This window comes from Gorilla gorilla, chromosome 2 (assembly GCF_029281585.2).
Source record: "Gorilla gorilla gorilla isolate KB3781 chromosome 2, NHGRI_mGorGor1-v2.1_pri, whole genome shotgun sequence".
NCBI lineage: Eukaryota > Metazoa > Chordata > Mammalia > Primates > Hominidae > Gorilla > Gorilla gorilla.
In genome coordinates, this window is record NC_086017.1 from 55,765,421 (window position 1) to 55,782,747 (window position 17,327).

At 43.6% G+C, this 17,327-nt stretch overlaps 1 long non-coding RNA gene and 1 pseudogene across 1 annotated transcript in view; both read right to left on the bottom strand.

Moving 5' to 3' along the window:
• The window catches only part of LOC129532555 (uncharacterized), a 63,898-nt gene that overhangs the window by 20,228 nt on the left and 26,343 nt on the right, over nt 1-17,327 (bottom strand). The gene's annotated exons all lie outside the window — the stretch shown is intronic.
• Nucleotides 10,994-11,599, bottom strand: LOC101146590 (succinate dehydrogenase [ubiquinone] cytochrome b small subunit, mitochondrial-like; annotated as a pseudogene).

The window sequence follows — 17,327 nt, forward strand, 5'->3', positions numbered from 1 at the left end:
GGGGATGGGTTGGTGAGCATGAGGACTTCCTGGGGGGCTTGTTGAAGTGCAGATTACTGGGCCCCATCCGTAGGGTTTCTCCTTCCTAGGTCTGAGGCACCTCACAGCTCTAACAAATTTCCAGGTAATACTGATGCTGCTGGTCTGGGGCACACAATTTGAGAACCATCAGGCTAGCGATGACTGGCTAGAGAAACTTTTAACTGGGGAGACAACAGATGCTGTGACCTTTTGTAGATAGTTGGTGGCTGTGGTCTCCTCTCAGGCTGATGGGGGAGGGGATTCCAGATAATCAGAGGAATTGAGAAATGCTTTTATGACAAAGTTTGCAGATGGCAGATGAGGAACAATGTTTGCCTGAGGTGCTTCTAAAGGCAAGTGAGGCTGAAGTAGGGCTGTGATGTCTTAGAAAGAGTATTCTAATCTAAACTGAGGGCCAGGGCCAAGATAAGATTAAGTATTAGTGAGAAAAAGAGCATATTCTACCCAGGTACTTATTTTTTAGATTATTAAGGAACTTGTAAAATCAAACTAACAAATACCATGACCATGGCTAAACAAAGATAAAATAAGACTTAAGACAAACCTGTTCCTTGTTCTAATTTCCCCACTGCTAGTCCTATTCCCCAAACCAATTTTTCAAGCTTCTCAAACTTTACTGAGTACACAAACCCTGGGGATTTGTTAATGGCAGAGTTGATTCAGTGGGCCTAGGGCAGGGCCTGAAATCCTGCATTTCCAACAAGCTCCTAGGTGATGCTAGTGTTGCTCTATGGGCCATGCATTGTACTGGGAGGTTTTAAATAATTCTTTTAGCTGTGTGTTTTGCTAATCAATGTTAGACATTCTTCATTTATTTCCTGCAATAATTTATGAACATTTCATTTCTCCATCAGCCTTACTTGCCTTACTTGCCTTCCCATCTTTACATTACAGTTATATTTAGTATTTTTTATTAATATTAATAAACACTGCTATAGTACAGTGACTGTAAAATTGTTTACTGCATAGTAAAGCAGTGAACTATTATAATTCATTTCTCATACAGCCTTTTGTTTTTCCTGGAGTTTCTAATTGTATTTATTTTCTTCTTACAATGTCTTGCTCATAATAATTCTGTTTCCCCTCTCCCCTCGATAAAGCTCACCATAACAGTTCATCTATAAAGTCCTCTTTTCTCTGGAAGACCTCCATCTTTCCACAAATTCAAACCAAACTAAACCAAACCAAACCAAAACAAAACCTCTTCCTGCCTCTGAGCATTCCACAAGCTGTTCACTCCTTCTAGGATACCGTCTCCTCCCTCCTATAATCTTCCCCAACAGGCTTACGTGCCACCTGTTGAAGTGTTACTCATTGCTCTAATCTAATATAACCTTTGTAGTCAGTTTGCTTCCCTATCACCATCAGTAGTGATGGCTCCCTCTGCTTCCCTTTATCTCGTTTATTCCTCCATCACATGTTCCCATGCATGCACACATGTATATATATACATATGGGGGCCTCATCCACTCACTAATTCTACAAGTACTTATTAAGAGTTTACTACATGTCAAAGATGTTTCTGCCTGTCTCACCATCTCCACTTCCTTTCTTGCTATTAATCTCTCCCATCTTCATTCTTCATTAATATTCCCTTTGCTTTGCTTCCTTTGCATCCTCCTCTTTCCTACATCTCTATTTTGGGAGACATATTTCTCTAAGGGTCCACAACTATTTCATGAAAATGATAGCCACTGAAAAAATCTGCATGCTTCCAGTGGCCATTTGGGGTTGTGGGGAGGTGAAGGGATAAGCATTTTGATGTTATACTATGTTGCTCTCCTGTGTACTTGCTGCTAAGTCCTTTATTTAATATATGACCTTGCAACAGGTCTGTGTGCAGGATGTGGACATTTTGCTATGGGGAGTGTATCTTTTAGAATAACTTCTTCTTAGGGGATGCTCTTTCCTATGGCTTTGAATGGCTCTTCCTTCTCATACTTCAGCTCTGAGAATAAATGTCACCTCCTCAAAGAGGCCTTCTCCCATCTGAAGTAGCTCTATTCCCTTCCCTTCCCACCACTCAGCCATTCTCTATCACATTACCCTGTAGGTACATTAATTTCATTGATGTCTCCAATTAATAGTCTCCCTGTATCCATACCCTTTGAAATGGACTTTGTAGTTCTTCCCATTGAGAGGTAGTGTCTGTCTCCCCACACCTTGAATCTGGGCGGACTTTGTGACTTGCTTTGACCAATAGTATGCAACAAAGTGATGGTGTGGCAGTTCTAAGCCCAGACCTTCAGAGTCACTGTGTACTTCTCTCTCTATAACCTTATCATCATCACCATCTGTCCAAACCCAGACTAGCCAGCTGGTGGATGGGAGGCACGTGGACCAGTGGTAACATCATCCCATACAGCTAACCCCTAGTTAACTTTCTAGCTGGCTACAAACACCTGGGCTAGCAGGCCCAACTGAGGTCAGCTAAGGTTAGTTGAAGAACTTCTCAATTGAGCCCAGCTTAAAATACAACTTGTAGAATCATGAGCTAAATAAATAATTGTTGTTTAAGCCACTACATTTTGGAGCAGTTTGTTCTGCAGCAATAGCTTACTGATACATCCTGTTTATTTCCTTTAGAGCCCTTATCACTAACATTAACTTCTTTATTTGTTTACTTTTTCTCTCCCGCTCCCTTTGAATGTGAGCTCTATGAGCTCTGTCAGGGTATGCCCCTTGTCTGTTTGGTTCATTACTGTATTCTTAGTATTTACAATAGTTTCTGACTATAGTAGGTGCAAAATCAGTTTTGAGTAAATGAATAAATGAATTAACATACCATTTGCAAATGCCTAGTGTGTTGCTATGTATCAGGAGGAGTATCTAATAACTCAGGTAATGGAAGAAAAGCAGAATTTTGAATTAGTTCTGGATTCAAATCCTGGCTCTAGCACTTACTAGCTATATGACCTTGGACAAATCCCTTGATCTCTCTGAGTTTCAATTTCATTGTCTGCAAAGCATGAATACAAAAATAATATCTGGCCAGGTGCAGTGGCACACGCCTGTAATCCTAGCACTTTAGGAGGCCAAGACAGGTGGATTGCTTAAGCCCAGCAATTCAAGACCATCCTAGGCAACATAGTGAGACTCTGTCTCTACGAAACATACAAAAAGAAAGAAAGAAAGAAAGAAACAAAAGCAAAAACAATATTCATCTACATAGCGGTTGTGAAGATCAAACGTGAAAATTATTTTGCAAATTGTGAAATATTGGACCAATTTTATTTGTTGTTTTAAGTTTGACCCAGAGTAGAAGGTTTTTTTATTCTCTTACTTTTTGGTTCTCTGGGTGAAGAAATGCCCTAATGTAAATTTTTAAATTTGTGGAACCAAGTGTCTCTTTAGAGGATGTGACTTATAGAAAGGAAGGGGAGGAAAAAATTATGGCCTTTGAAATTAGTTGAATCCCAGCTACCACTACTGTGTGATCTTAGGACATTCGGTTAGCTGCTCAAAGACTCAACTTTCTTTTCTAAGAAGGATGCAAACTCTCTTATCAACTTATTATGGGATTTGAATAAGATAAAGTTCGTAAAGCTCTTGGCACAAACTCGGTGCTCAGACCATTCATTTGCTTTCTCTTTCCTGGACCAGGGTGGGAATCACAGTCAAGTGAAGCCTGAGGCTCTTGACGCTCAGGGACATAGGACAGCTCAAAGGCTTTGGGATGTTTAAGAAGGAGGGTTGTTTGAAGGAGGAACCCAGGGTAATTTAGTGAGACACACCTTTCATTTGGTTGGATTTGAATGATGTTCCTGCATTGGTCATTTATTGGATTTCTCTGTAGTGTTTAGAAATGAAATATTTTAATAACAAAAGGGCAAGCATTGTTGCTTTGGCACCGTGTGGGTGCCAGACTCACAGATTACAGCAATCCTAGGGAATAGCTATTAGTGTCCCTGTTTTACAAAAGAGAAATCTGAGGCTCTGAGACACAGACCACCCTGCAAGCAAGTGTAGAGCTGGACAGACCCCAGAGGTAATCATGATACCCTGACACACTTCAGTAGAAAGTACCTCTACTGAGCATTGCCATGTGCCAGGTGCTGGCTCGACTCTTTCCTGTATTAGTTCTTTTTCCTCTCACAGCAATCCCTTGAAGGGGGTAGTATCATCCTATTTTATAGATAAGCAAAATGTCTTGCCCAGCGTCACCTAGTAAAGCACCGTCTTGACACCAAAGCCTGTGATCCTGGCTTAGTTCACCTGTGCCCATTCCTGGAGGTGTAGGGTGGTGAAAAGTTCAAGAAATTTGGTAGATGGTAGAAACCTTAAAATGAAAAGAGAAATGAGCTAAATCTTTGAGATGGAAAGGAAGGCTGGACCTGGCTGGGTTAGTCACAGGACTGGGGAGTGGAAGGGTAACTATTCCTCCAGCCTTCCTCCGGGCTCTCTTCAAAGCCTCCTGGACACAAGACAGCAGGGATGGAAGCCAAGACAACAGCTGTCTCTATCTTAGGTCATCTCAAACATAGGGCAAGGGAGGGCTTCCTCAATGCATATCAGAGGAAGAGAAAAGTAGGAAGGGATCCCAACTCCTGCAGCCCAAGATATAGCGAATAAAATCATGAAACTATTGAAAAATAAACTCCAAGTTTAAAAGATACTAAACAGACCTCTTTCCAGTAGGGCTTCTCAGAACCTGTGAGTGCTGCTTCACCTTTTTCACAAAGCATCTTTTTTTTTTTTTTTTGGAGACGGAGTTTTGCTCTTGTTGCCCAGGCTGGAGTGCAATGGTGCAAGCTTGGCTCACCACAACCTCTGCCTCCCAGGTTCAAGCAATTCTCCTGCCTCAGCCTCCCAAGTAGCTGGGACTACAGGCACATGCCACCACGCCTGGCTAATTTTTGCACTTTTAGTAGAGATGGGATTTCACCATGTTGGTCGGGCTGGTCTCGAACTCCTGACCTCAGGTGATCCACCTGCCTCGGCCCCCCAAAGTGTTGGGTTTACAGGCATAAACCACTGCTCCTGGCCACAAAGCACCTCCTTTTGCTGGACACCTGCCCACAGAACTCTGTTTGGGAAGGCTGCTAGATATTGTTTTGGTTTTTCTTTGGTAAATTTTTTCCAAATATGGTTAATACTGAAAATTGGGCTGTTATTTCTAAGGTGAAACTCCATGAGTAATCTCAGTCCTGTGATGGGGTCTTTGTTTTAAAGCATAATTTATTTCATTTATTAGTTTTTTTTTTCTTTTTTTTTTTTTCCTGAGACAGAGTCTAGCTCTTTGTTGCCCAGGCTGGAGTGCAGTGGCTTGATCTTGGCGCACTGCAACCTCTGCCTCCCAGGTTCAAGCGATTCTCCCACCTCAGCCTCCTGAGTAGCTGGAATTACAGGTGCCTGCCACCATGCCTGGCTAATTTTTGTATTTTTAGTAGAGACAGTGTTTCACCATGTTGACCAGGCTGGTCTCAAACTCTTGGCCTCAAACGATCCACCCGCCTCGGCCTCTCAAAGTGTTGGGATTACAGGCATGAGCCACCGCGCCCAGTCCATTTACTAGTTTTTAACTGACAAATAATAATTTTATTTATGGGGTACAATGTGATGTGTCTACATGGTGGAAAGATTAAATTAAGCTAATTAGTATATTCCTCACCTCACCTACTCATTTTTCTTGTGGTGAGAATGTTTAAAAATCTATTCTTTCAGCAATTTTGGAATATGCAAAACATTATGATTAACTATGGCCAGCACCAGCCCGAGGCCTGAAGCTTTCCTCTGGGTCTCCATTGCAGGGGCCTGACCTTTTGATGTGATTGTTTTGATGTGGCCATTTAGAAACTGAGGCTATTTTCATGTAGCTATTTTGATGCTGTGGAAATTTTCTGACTTTTCAAAAACTAGCCACTGAACTTTCAGCTTTTGAAAAAATGATCAAGTGTATACTATAGGGCCAGGGACAGGGCAGGGGTTAGCGCTATGGACAAAGTGGGGCAGGGTGAGGCTGGGGGATGGGGCCCATTTCTAATGTAATTTCTTATTTAAAAAATTAAACATGTAAAGTTCTGATTTTTAGGGTCACAAAGGCCCTCAAGTGAAAAAAAAAAGCCCCTCTATGAAAGATACTGTTACGAGAAGGAGAAGACAAGCCCCAGACTGGGAGAAAGTATTTGCAAAAGACGCATCTGATAAAGGAATGTTATCCATAATATACAAAGAACACTTAAAACTCAACAATAAGAAAATAAGCAACCCAATTAAAAAACAGGCAAAAGACCTAAAGAGATACTTCACTGGGCCAGGTGCAGTGGCTCACGCCTGTAATCCCAGCACTTTGGGAGGCTGAGGCGGGCGGATCACGAGGTCAGGAGTTCGAGATACTTCACTGAAGAAGATATGCAAATGGGAAATAAGCGTATGAAAATACATTCGACGTCATAGGTCATTAGGGAACTTCAAATTAAAGCCACACACCTATTAGAATAGCCCAGGCCCTGAACACATAGCACCAAATGCTGGTAATGATATGGAGCATCAGGAACTCTTATTGCTGGTGGGAATGCAAAAAGGTACAGCCACTTTGGAAGACAGTTTGGCAGCTTCTTACAAAACTAAACATACTCTCACCATATGATCTAGCAATCGTGCTTCTCAGTATGCACCCAAATGAGCTGAAACTTATGGTCACACAAAGATCTGCACACAGATGTTCACGGCAGCTTTATTCATAATTGCCCAAACCTGGAAGGAACCAAGATGTCCTTCAGCAGGTGAATGGATAAATAAACTGTGACACATCCAGACAATAGTTTATGTTATTCAACACTAAAAAGAAATGAGCTAGCAAGCCATGAAAAGACATGGAGGAGCCTTAAATCCATATCAGTAAGTGAGAGAAGCCCATCTGAAAAGGCTATATACTATATGATTCCAACAAATACGGCATTCCGGAAAAGAAAAACTGGAGACAGTAAAAAGGTCAGTGGTTGCCAGGAGTAAGGTGGAAGCGGGGGACGAATAGGTGGAGTACAGAGGATCCTTAGGGCAACGAAACTATTCTGTATGTTATTTTAATGGTGGATACATGTCATACATTTGTCCAAACCCACAGAGTGTTCAATACAAAGAGTGAAACCTAAAGTAAACTACTTTGGGTGATAGTGATGTATGAGTGTAGATGAACTGATTATAACAAATGTGCCACTCTGATGCAGGATGTTGATAGTGGGAAGGTGGCACATGTGCTGCAGGAGCGGGTATATAGGAACTCTCTGTACCTTCTGCACAATTTTGCTGTGAACCTAAAACTGCTCTAAAAAATAAAGCCTATTTAAAAAACCCAACATTATTAACTGGAATTAATGATAAAAATATGTATTAAAAAAACCCATAAGCACTTCTCAGTGAATAATGATGGTCATCACTAGAAACGTTCCCTGGGTGACGTTTAGTGTGTGTGTCCTCCTTCCATCAGGGGTGGCAGGAGGGAGGGATGTAAGTACCCTGAATCTACCATGATTGCTCCGTACAGGCAGAGGTCCAGAGAAGGGACAGTGACAGGCAGAGCTGAGGGTGGATCCTGTGGTGGCCTAGGCCAGCCCAGCCAAGGCAAGGCTCTCATTTAGACGTTTGGTTCTGGTGCCTACAGAACCAAAGGTTTTGCTGTTTTTTTGTTGTTTCCCATGCAGCAATCAGTGATCTGTTAAAAATGGAAATCAGGCCAGGCGAGGTAGCTCAGGCCTGCAATCCCAGCACTTTGGGAGGCTGAGGTAGGCGGATCACGAGGTCAGGAGTTCGAAACCAGCCTGGCCCACATGCTAAAACCCCATCTCTACTAAAAATACAAAAATTAGCTGGGCGTGGTGATGGGCACCTGTAATCCCAGCTACTCAGGAAGCTGAGACAGGAGAATCACTTGAACCCAGGAGGTGGAGGTTGCAGTGAGCCGAGATCACACCACTGCACTCCAGCCTGGGCGACACAGCAAGACTCCATCTCAAAAAAAAAGGAAATCGGATCATGTTATCACCTATATAAGTCCTTTGGGTAGCTTTCTGTACACCTGGCATCAGGTGAAAACTACTGGCCCAGCCTCAAAGCCCAACATGCTCGTGCCCCTCCAAATTATCTGGCCGCCCCTCACTGCAAGCTGTCCTCCTGCAAGTTGGTCTTTCTCATCCTTGGACACGTCAAATTCTTCTTGCCAACTGTTCCCTCTGCTGATAATGGCTGCTCCAATCTTCACATTGATGGGAACTTCTTGTCACTCAGGCCTTAAGTGTCACTTCTGTAGTGGGCCTTTCCCAGACCATCCAGTGTGAGGGCCCCCTTCCCACGCCACTCCCTCCATCACCTCTCTCTGTACTGATTCTCTGCATGGCATTTGTCGCTATTTAATGTGCTCTGTCTTGCTGACTGCTACATCCGACCTCTTAGAACAGTGACAGCAAATAGTAGGAGCTTGACAAGTACATGTTGAATGAAGGATTCCAATGAGATCTTCCAATGAGATAATGCGTGTGAGGGCAGAAGGGATGATTTTTTATCATTAATAGATGAGACAAATAAAAATAAAAAATCCTCTGACTGGTCTCATGACTCAGGTGCTGCAAGCACAAAACCTCAGGAGTTGAGGATGACACATATTTCCCTTATAAACAGCTTGCATTCTGCAGCAGCTTGGCAGCCACACCACTGAACTCTTGACCTCCCCTCTGAGCTGCAGTGGAGAATATCTAACGACCTGCTAGACACCTTCACTTCAACCCCTCAGCCATATCACATCCAGTGCTACATGCGTCACTATCTGCCAAAACCAACATTTCCTCCCACACACTTGCTCAGTTAAAGATACCCAAGTCTTCCCACAGCCTCCAACTGGTTTTGTTCTCTTCCTCCTGCAACATCTCATCATTTGGCAGCTCCTGAGGGGCACTTGGCCATGTCTGTCCTGTCCCTCCCATTCCTGCTGCTGCTGCAGGGTGCGGGCCCCCTCCTCCTCTCTCTCTCTCTCACTCTCTGAGAATTGCCTCCTAGCTGACACCGCGACCTTCAAGGGCTATTCATGGTAACTGAATTTAGCAAAAATGACTCCTTTCTCCTCATTCCTGTCCTTTAAGGGTTTTAATTACTAACTGTGACACACGAAGAATGTGTAAAAATACTTTCAAGGGACCTTGCCCTTAAAAGTATCTACAGGTATTCCAGAAAACCAGTATAGCTAAAGCCTGCCCTGGCTTGAGTGCTACTGGGGAAGGAAGAGCTCAGCCTCACACCCTTCACCCCCTTGCAGAAGGGAGTGAGTCTGCCACAGGCCAGCTGCCCTGGCTTGCATCATAATGTGAGCTATCTAAGGCTAGAGCCGAGGTAGAAATATTAGCTGCTGAACAGTAGGTTGGTCTGGACCTGTACAATCCACTAGGGTGGCCACTGGCCATGTTGGCTGTTTACATTTCCATTTAAGCTAATTCCAATTAAATAACGATTTTAAAAAGATCACACTAACCACAGTGTCATGTTCAGTAGCTATATGTGGCCACACACTGGACAGATAGCTATAGAATATTTCCACATTGCAGAAAGTGCTATTAGATGGCTCTATTCTAGATCCTCAAGACTTATATCAGGTGAATTTTTTGCATTAATTTAGTCAGAAGATGTTTAATATTCTCCTAGAATGCGCTGCTGGGCTTCAACCACGGCCAGTATCCACATAGTCCCTTTCCTCATGGATTAGTGGGGAAAAAAGGGTCCTTGCAGATTTTATTCCTTGGAAATTTGGACCTAGGACTCTTTTTACCTGCACTGATCATAATGTCACCACCAACTACTAACTGCCTCCAGACACTTTGGCTTTCCAAGTCAAGATAAGGTGTTAATCAATGAAAAGTAGAAAGACAGCATTGTCCTCTTCCAAAGACCCCAATATGCTTTTGAAATATGACTTTCCCAGTATGTACAGGAGGCTAAGGAAGGAGGAGAACAAGATTACAAATCTATAGTAGTTTTCAATTTGGGGAACCTAAAAAGCAGAGGACTGAAGTAAAATTAATTTTTTCTGTGCCAGAGACTGTGCTAGACACTTGGTATATTGGAATGAACAAGAGGTAACCGACTTGATCATATATTGTAATGAACAGACTCAGCACTCCTGTTGGCCCCTGCAACAAAGTCAGCTTGGGTCTTTTCTCTGTTACAGGTATCAGCGTTGTGGATTGCCATTTCTAGTCCACAGTTATTCCTGAAATGCTCTTCAGTTGCCAGGTACAGCACTTGTTCCATAACCCAAAGGGGATGCTATTATTATTATTATTATTATAATATAACATTTTTTAAAAAATTTCTTTTCATAGAATGCATTTTTGTATTAGAGATTCCTCTAGTGGGAAAATAACAGTTTATTACTTATAATTCTATGTTCGTGGACAGATCGTTTTAGAACAAGTAAAACACATTTGAGAATGAAGTCTCAGTTTAGAATTTGTAATATTTTGATACTTCTACAAGGGGGACCTTGCCCTTAAACGGAACTTTGCTATACTCAGAAGCATCCCAAGCTTTTCTTCCTAGGATTTAGAAATTCATAATGTGAGATATCAGCATTTCCTAATTTTCAACTTCCCCTAGAATATGTAACCATCAGTAGCTGGTGTCTACTGAATAGAGAGGGAAGTTTTTGAAAATTAAACACGGTCTCATTTTCTGCAAAGTTTTTATTCATGAATTAACAGTATTTCTCTTTGCCCATTATTCCCAAGGCAAGTACAGAAGAAATTTGATCATGTAGTAATAGTAATAAAGCTGGATTCTCTTTAAGAGATTGATAAATTCAAAGGCAAAAGCTCATATATCATGTTGAGTTATATGTGAGTCTTATACGAAGCTGGGAGGCAACCCCATTAACTCACCAGAATACAGACCTCAGTCTCACAATTTCTTGGACATAATTCCTCTCAAACCTTTTCCTCAAAGCTTAAATTCTGAAAATAGTCTGGTGATTAAGAGAAGACGGCCGTCCACCAATGGATTTATCTGTTATTTCTTCCTTATTGTGAGTTGAATGGCGTGACAAAGTGAAGGCAAAGAGGCATGCATTAATTCTTCAAAGTGTAAGTCAAAAAGGTCAGCGCTTCCACAGTGTGGCAGGATCTTTGCAGATGCCCACATCATGAGAGTTGAAAGAGCAAAGCCCAGAAAAGGCTAAAGCTGAAAGTGCCAAAAGGCCTGCCTTGGCAGCTTTCTGCAATGCATCCCCATGAACACAGTCAGGAACAACTTGTCCAAGGCCCCAAGACCATGAAGAGTGAGAGTTGCAGCCACGGAGTAGGCCATCACAGAGCAAGGATTCAGTTAAGCAGCTGGAAGCAGGCCCAGGAGCAAAACACTGACAATCCTCTCACTAGTCCAGTGGAAAGATGCAGCCTTGGAACCAGAAAGGTGGCTCAGTGACAAATGAATGTGCTGCACTCCACGCCATTCTGGGGTAGGTTGAGTCCTGAAGAAATCCTGAGATCTGAGCAGGTCTGACAACTGGGGCTCGCAGGCACAGAGCTCAGCCTCCTTGGGCACCACAGAGGGCACTCAGCCTCTAGAGAACCTCCATCTCTTCCCTCAGGGTATGCTTATAGTGCCCTGTCCTCCAGAACTCACCTTTGGCAGGGTGAGAATGCAAGAGAGAAATAGCCCTTAGAAAAGGGGACCAGCAACCTTTTATAGTCACCCAGCTCTGAATTCTAGTTGCAAAGAAAGAAACACAGCAAAGAAAACAAGAGGATAGGGCTTTTTTCAGGAATGGACCTAAACTAGATTGCAGCAAAGGGAGTCACATTTGCACAGGCTCCTTTGAGAAAGCGGAAGTTCTCTCTATGACTTCCTTGCGTCTTCCCTTCTCCCCAGCCTCGTGATCCTCTCTGCATCCCAGGAGAGGGCATGTGAGTGCTCTAGAGCAGCTCTTCCAGACCTGGATGGAAGAACCTACCTAAGCTTCCCCACCTCACCTGGACCACGGGGACCCGTGCACAGGAGGGAATCTTCCCACCCCGGTGCCTTTACCCCTTCTCCTCTTCCCTGACCGCCAGCCTCACCCTCCTTCCTCCCCCGAGCCTCACTCCAACGTCTAGGGGCAAGCAGTGTCTACCTTGTATGCTCTTACCTGATGAGGAAACAGCCTGAGTCAAGAGAAGGGAGAAGCACAGGCTTTTCCTCACCCACGGCACTTGCAATAGTGCGTGTCTCACCTCGCTGCAAGCTTTCCAAGGACGCAATCAAACACGGCGGAGAAACAAATTCAGCCAAGAAAGTCAAGTAAGGGAACATCTTCTTCCCTCTAGCACCAGTTCCTTTTGTGTCTTTATTTGCCAAGTGAGAGGGAGGAGTGAGATGCCAGAGCATCTGGCTGGTTCTCAGCTATGTATAGTTTCAGACACCATTTATTTGCAATGAGCGCCCGCCGAGGGAAGGGAATTTCACGGCTCCCTCGCACCGCCGTTCCTTCAAGGCTGATGAATCAGACACCTCTTTCATTCTTACTGTGCATGCCCTCTACCTTTCAGATGACCTATTTGTTGGCCTTTTTCCATTTAGACAATAAACCCAAGTGCACCTTCTGCATCCCTTTGCTCTACGGGAACTGAGGGTGATGAAGGGGACATGCGCCTGGGAGTACCACGCCATGACAGAGCGGCATTGAGTCCTCGGGACAATCAATACACCAAGAGGTGGAAATTAACATCCACAAGAGTGTAGTCGTGATTTTCCCCCAGAATAAATATATAAAAGGGATCTTTGTCATAACAAATGACAGGAAATCATTAATCACATCAGGATTGAAGTCCCCACTGTAGCAGTGGATGGGAAGACTTCGTCTGTGATCTTCATTAAAAATGCAATATTTTGTATATTTAGCTTTTTTCAAAGTTTCACCAAAACACCTGTAATTAATACAATTTATTGTATTATCTTTGTTAATGTATCTGATGTGCAAAACCTTACTAGATTTGCCCCAATTTGAAGGTGTCTGTGGCTTTCCAGCACTCCATGTGTTCCTAGCTACATCTCACAGGCAGACTTTCTAAAATAGTGCCTTTCAATAGCACTGTTGGCGACGATGGACAGGTTCTGTATCTGCATTGTCCATTGGGATAGCCACTAGCTGCATGTGGCTATTGAGCACTTGAAATGTACCTGGCACGACTGAGAAACTAGTTAACACTTAAAACATTTTTCTTTTTTGATACAGGGTCTCACTCTGTTGCCCAGGGTGGAGTGCAGTGGTGCAATCTTGGCTCACTACAACCTCTGCCTCCTGATCCTTCCACCTCAGCTTCCCTGAGTATCTGGGACTGCAGGCATGGGCCACCATGCCTGCCTAATTGTTTTTGTGTTTTTTGTAGAGATGAGGTTTCACCATGTTGTCCGGGCTGTTCTTGAACTCCTAGGCTCTGCCTAGTGATCTGCCCGCCTCAGTCTCTCAGAGTGCTGGGACTACAGAGGTGAGCCACTGCACTGGCCCTAGTTAGCATTTTAATTAATTTGAATTTAAATAGGCACATCTGCCTAGTAGCTACTGTGTTGGATAGCACAGCCCTCTGGGGTTCTGGTACGTCTGTCAAGGCCAGAAAAGGTATGTTGCAATGGATAGTGCTACATCTGCCACGGGGTGGTAATCTGATACAGGCCTGCTCAGGTGACACCACCTAAAGAAATCTCATCAGTGTGCACCTCTGGCAAGCCTGACAAGGCTGACTTCTCTCGATGGGACCCTCCAATTTCCCCATTCCCTGTAAGCAACTGTGCTGTCTAGGAAGAGAATTTGCTCTTAGATCATCAGTCTGTATGTGCGTCTTCAGACGAGACAGTTTCCCCGTATCCCAGCAGTTTTCAGCTTTTTTGTTTCTGGTTGCAAATGATTGACTCCGCTGATTGCTGGAAGCTACACAGGTGACTCCCCACCCTCTCGGGCTACCCCACCAGTGACAACACAGGCAGGGGTGGCCTGGCTTCCTTTCTCGTGTTGTTATCGGGTAGCTGCCTGCTCAGAACCCACAAAGCCTGCCCCACATCCCAGGCAGAGAGCAACCCAGCTCTTTCCCCAGACACTGAGAGCTGGTGGTGCCTGCTGTCCCCAGGAGAGTTGCATCGCCCTCCACAGTGAGTATTGCTCTTCTTCTTGTTGCCCCCAACCCAGTGTCATCTTGGCCCTCAGTTGTGTGCTGCTATGATGGCTTCTAAAACCTGGGCTTGCACTCATTTGTTCAGAGGTCATGGGCACCAGGCACTTTTCTAGAAACTTCCAGGAAGGTAAATGGGAATTGGTGATGCCCAACCCAGGTTTCTTGTAGGGCGAGTAATAAAACTCCCTCCCCCTTCACATACATGAAGCTTAGGCTTAAGGCAGTCTGTGATTTATACCTTAAAGGAAGGAGAAGCAGGTGCTGGGGGACAAGATGGTGGCCAGGGGTAAAGGACACACCCATGAGGTCCTTGAGTCTGAGACACTGCCCCATGGAAAGGATTCTTTGTAGCAGTGAAAAATTGGAAACAAGGAAACTATGTGTCAGGAGGCGAATGGTTAAATGAATTGTGATGTATCTAGACAATGGAATACACAGCAGCCATCCAATTCTATGATACGGTTCTATGTTGAATTGGCATGGAAGGTGATCCATGAAAGATGGGCAATTAGAAAGCAAGATAGAAGATTATATGTGTAGTCTGATTTCCTTTCTATTAAGTGCGTGTGTGTCTGTGTGTGTGTGTGTGTGTGTGTGTGTGTGAGGTTGTGTTACAGAGAAAAAGTCAGAAAGGAAGTATCTCAGAAACTTAACAATGGCTAAACTAGGAAAGGGTGCTTCAGGAGTTTTTATTTTCTATATTATGTATGTTGGCATTTTGGGGATTTTTTGTGCATTGTAAAAATACTCCTTTATGATCAGAGTAAAGCAAAAAGTTATTTTAAATGACTCATCAGTGGATGCTGGTTTGCCTTTTCAAACACACCCTCTTTAGTTCTGAATTAGCTGTTACTCCATAGACGGCTGGCAAGTCCATCCAGAGAGTGGTCACTGTGTGCTAAACCGGAAGGGCTGTGCAGCAGCCAGTCTATGGGATCCCATCTCCTTACTCCCTTTCCTGAACGAGCAAAAGCTAATTTACTATTTCAGCATCTGGAATTTCAGAGTCCTTTTCTTCCAATATCTGCTTATCTGTTCTGAAGCCTCTTTGTGTAGGCCTCACTCACAGGCTTGTGCTGGGAGCCCCTGGGCCCTGTGCAGCCCCTGCTGGGCGGTTGGCAGGCATCTGATCCAGGCATGGTGAGTGGATGGATCTGATAGATGGCTCAGAGACCCCACCTCGTGTAGGGAACAAAAAGCAGAGCTATGAAAAAATGTAAGAGATGATTCAAGCTCCGTGTAGCAAATTGTACAAAGATCAAAGTAAGGACCTGCATTCCTGACTCATGTTAGTATCTGATTTGATGTTAGTGCTGTAAGCAACAGAGGCTATAAGTGTGGGGAGATGCTGTGTGCACAATAACCCCATGCTGATTTTCATGTTGGCTACTTAAGAATGTTAGAGAATACAAAAATAGTGATTGGATAATAATAGGTTCCAAGCTAACTTTTCTAATAGGCACTTTTCTCCTTTGGAGAATTAGCAGCTCTCTCCCTTCCTTTATCTCCCAGGTCCCTGCACATACCCCATGCTTTCTGACTTTCATGCCTTAGTGCATATGTTTTCCCACCCTGGAGCAATGTTCCCTCCCCTCGTTGCATGTCTCCATGATCTTCGGCCTTCAAGGACCCGCAAAAATGTCACCTCTTCAATGAAGCCCTCCTGGATTTTCCCCAGAGCTAAAGACATGACCTCCTTCTTCCAATTCCTACCACAACTCATAGCACTTTCCCTTTGTTGTTATTTGCAGCCATGACTTACTCAGTGTATTTGAATGCAAGCTTCTTGAGGACATGGATCATGTCTTACACATTGTTTAAGCCAAATAAATGTATCAGGTACTCAAGGCACATTGAATAAGTGGGTTCGATGGACGGCCCATGGCACCTGCAACAAGGCCTCACTGAGCAGCAAGGGAGAGATTTGCCGCAGTGCTGAGTCAACTGCCCATCCACTCCCGACAGACCGCTGAGATGGTCCTCACTCTCAGTATGTTTGGTCATATGTGGGATATTCCCCCCTATATTTTTCCCGCTTTCTCACTGGCAAGACGAAAATGAAAGCGAGCACTGAGACTTAGTAGCTGGGAGAATAAAATATTTGAGAAGTATTCTGACAAAAATGAAAGAGAAATAGATGGCAAGGCTGTCTGTGGAGGTTCTAGATGTGGGCTCTAGGGAGGGGTATGTCCTGTTTTTACTCTTTGGCTCTCTCCAAATTTTCTATGAGCCAGAAGCAGATGCATATTCTATAAACTGTAATATATTACATTCTATTATACACTATAATATATTACATGATATATACTATTTGTTTATTTATTTTAGAGACAGGGTCTTGCTCTGTCACTCAGGCTGCAGTGCAGCAGTGCAATGTTAGCTCACTTCAGCCTTGAACTCCTGGGTTCAAGCGATTGTCCTGCGTCAGCCAGCTGAGTAGCTGGGACTACAGGGTAGGCAACCATGCCTGGCATATTTTTAAATTTTTTGTAGAGATGGGGTCTTGCTCTGTTGCCCAGGCTGATCTCAAATTCCTGGCCTCAAGTGATGCTCCCACCTCAGCCTCCCAAAGTGTTGGAATTACAGGCATGAGCCATCTTGCCTGGCTTGTGTTTATATATTACCTTTTTTTTAAAAAAAAAATAAAGACAAACCTTTATAGAAAGCTAGTGTACAACTTAGTTGCATAAAGTAGCCTCAGTGAATGTAATTACTAGACTTGCTCTTTCTGCGGTAGCTGGAGCAGGCTACAAGTTCCTCCTCTAGATGAGTTTTGTAAACAGGTGTGCTGAACGTTAGAGCATTGGGCTTCTTCTTTTTTTTTTTTTAAATCTGACAAGTTATTTTTATGACAGCTCTTAAAATAAAATTTTACACACTTGGTAAGATATTTAAATAGTTTGCAAAATCTAAATGAAAACATGAAAGTTCATTTTCCACTGGTCATCGTGGTTCAGTCTCCTTCCAGAAAATATTTCGGTGCTGGTGAGCAGTGCAGTGTATGTCTTTTTCTATTTTTTTTTTTTTAAAGATCACGCAACATAAGTCTTCCTACATGTTGCATTTTAATCTTATAGTCTTGAGGACCTCTTTTCTATCAGCATGAGGACCATCCTTGTTTATTGGCTACACGTGGTTTATTGGATTGATGTGTCATAA